This window comes from Pholis gunnellus, assembly GCF_910591455.1.
Source record: "Pholis gunnellus genome assembly, chromosome: 2".
In the NCBI taxonomy this organism is placed as follows: Eukaryota; Metazoa; Chordata; class Actinopteri; order Perciformes; family Pholidae; genus Pholis; species Pholis gunnellus.
The window spans coordinates 24,316,371-24,319,173 of record NC_136536.1 but is presented as its reverse complement, the minus strand read 5'-3'; positions in this window follow the sequence as shown (position 1 = coordinate 24,319,173).

Sequence of the window (2,803 nt, the reverse complement as noted above, 5' to 3'; positions counted from 1 at the left end):
GAAAGATATGAATGAAATTATGATATTTTTTGCATTTTGCTTGGTGTAGATTATTCTATTTTTTTTACCTAGCTTTGTTTTTTAACACTCAATGGCTGAAATTGGAAGATAAATGGATTTGTGAGTTGGGATTTAACTGTGGGATTAATCTTTGTCAACAAAGAAAGGAGGATGTGATCAGCATTTAGTAAGTCAACTGGTTCGTTTTTTTTACATCTAATATCTGAATGGCCCTTGAGTGTGTAGCAGAATGCGTGTTGCTGCTGTTGTTTTAACGTTAAGCTAGTTAGCCTAGCCTCCCACAACACTTGCAGAGCATCAGCTGTTCTTGTTCTGGTTCAGAGGTCACACAGACCGTTGTCTCCTAGTGAGCGCAGAAAACATTATATTTCCTTCAATTTAAGCTTCTGCATTTTCCAAATGTACTAGTATTATTCAAACGTATTGTTCGGTTTGTAAGCCTCGTACCGAACGGTTTAATACGAATACGTAACGTTATATAGTTACAGCCCAAGAAACGAATAATAACCCTAGCTGTGGCGCCATCATGTGGTTATAAGGTGGTATTTCAGCAGTGAAGGCCCAGGTATAAAATGCACGGCCCGCCACTGGTATGTATGTATTATTCATAATAAGCAGTGAAAATAAATTGTGTGTAATTCTCTCTATTCGTATCATGAGTCCACCTTAATCATGTTCTACAACAATGATATCTATGGTGTACTAATAATACTGTCATATCATTATGAGTGCTTTCAACCATCATGTAGTTCAACCAGCCATCAAGAGGACACGGGAGCAAGTAAACACTAAGCACACAAACATTATTCAGAATGGTGAGTCAATACAACATGTGCCATGGTGATGTAATGAACACATCCATAAGTTTCTTAATCGCCAAATAAACGTTATGAACAGCACGGCATGCAGCGGCTTTCCCGATGTTCTCTGCATCACCGACACTGTACAAACATGAACCACTCGCAAAAAAGCACGAGGCTGTGATACAGTCTGTGAGACAGTAGATGCTCGGCTGCAGCGTGTGGTGTTCAATGTACGGCTCGAGAAGGTCTTTAAATAAATGATTCCTCGTCGGCAGAATCGATAGCGCTCGTACAGGAAGTCATCATGATGTGATAACGGATCTTGGCGATCTCGAAGAACTCTCTCCCTATAAAACGCTAATCTGACTAACATCGCTCCTTCATCAATGGATCTCTGAGGAAGAGAGCTGACATTGTTTTTCCGGGGGAGTGGCAGCTTATTCAGCTAACTTAAGTTAGCCTGTGCTGGAGCACGTTCAAGTTTATGGAAAAGCCTCACTTATGTAATCTTATCCTGAAAATGATCCGGCTAACTTTAGCCAGGCACGAGGAACGGGGCCCTGAGATCACCTGGTTTAGGAGCTGTCAGGGTGATCTGTTGAAAATGCTCCATGTTCAAGTTGGTACTTGTGGCCTCCAAATGATGTTTTTGTGTGGAGTTACCTCTCCAACCACTAGATGGAACTGTTGACTTGCAATTAAAGAAATCCAGCATACAGTCTCTCCATTGTACTCTAAAAGCATTCAACCTTAATGGGTTGAATTACTGACAAAATCCCTGGAAACTTGTACATGCAGGTTCTTTAAGTCATGGATGAAACAATAATTCCTCAAAGACACATGAAACAGAGTGAAAACATGTATCAACATTTATCTTTATTTTTCGAGTCTTGGTTTTAGAAAATGATTATACTTGTGGCTCAGTTATATGACATAGATGTCACTTTATTCACATATAGAAGGTGTTTGTATTGTATGTATGTAACACCGTACGATTACCCAAAGCTGTTTTTGTGCCTCTATATGCTGTTTGGACAACAAAAGGATTAGTCATTAGTCGTTAGCCATGAGGCTCATTTTTCACGAATCTTTATTCACGCAACACAAGCAAGATCAGACATCACAGTTTGAAGAAAGAATGGGGATTACATATCAGAACACATTTCATGATACATTCACCAACATACCACATAAACATAGCACATGTCCATTTTTGTTCCATACAATGTTTTCTAACTGTTTTGGAATAGTTTTCTACATCTTTTCTTTATCAGACTGTGAACTGATCATTTCATCATTTATACTGTAAATCTGAGTTCATCTTAAAGGAATACAAGTTAGTTGAGTGGAGTATCTGTTCAGATTCACTTCCAGGATCACATGACAACTTGTGTTCTTTTCCCCTTTTCCAACTGACAATCAGCCATAACCATATGTTTATTATTGTAACCATGATAACGAACGTCCCCTTAACAACCCATGATCTTCCCACTAACCCTAACCAAATAGTTGTTATGCCAAAACCTTAACCACATGATTTATGAATTATAAGTGATATATCATTTTTTCACATTGAGAATAGTGGAACTAAATACCTCTGCATGTGGAGGGCCCTCAAAAAGCCAAGGAATCAAAAGTGTGCCTTGATCTGTAATTCTGAATTTATTTTGATATTCGCATTATATGTGAACTTAGTAAAAATAACTGTTTGCTGAATAAATTCAGGTCAAAAACACTTTATGTGTCACTTGGGGCATAAATTATATACATCATGTTGTTTATTTTTAATGGCCAGTTGAATTTTATCTGGCTGTGTTGTTCTATATTCATCCAGTGTTTACAACTGGCCCATGCAAAGAGACACTGTTCTGCTGAGAAGAGGTGGAAAATAACTCAGTTCTTTTACTCAATGAATGTGCTTATGTACAATTTTGAAGTACTTGTGTTTTACTTGAATATTTTCATTTTCTGCTACTTTA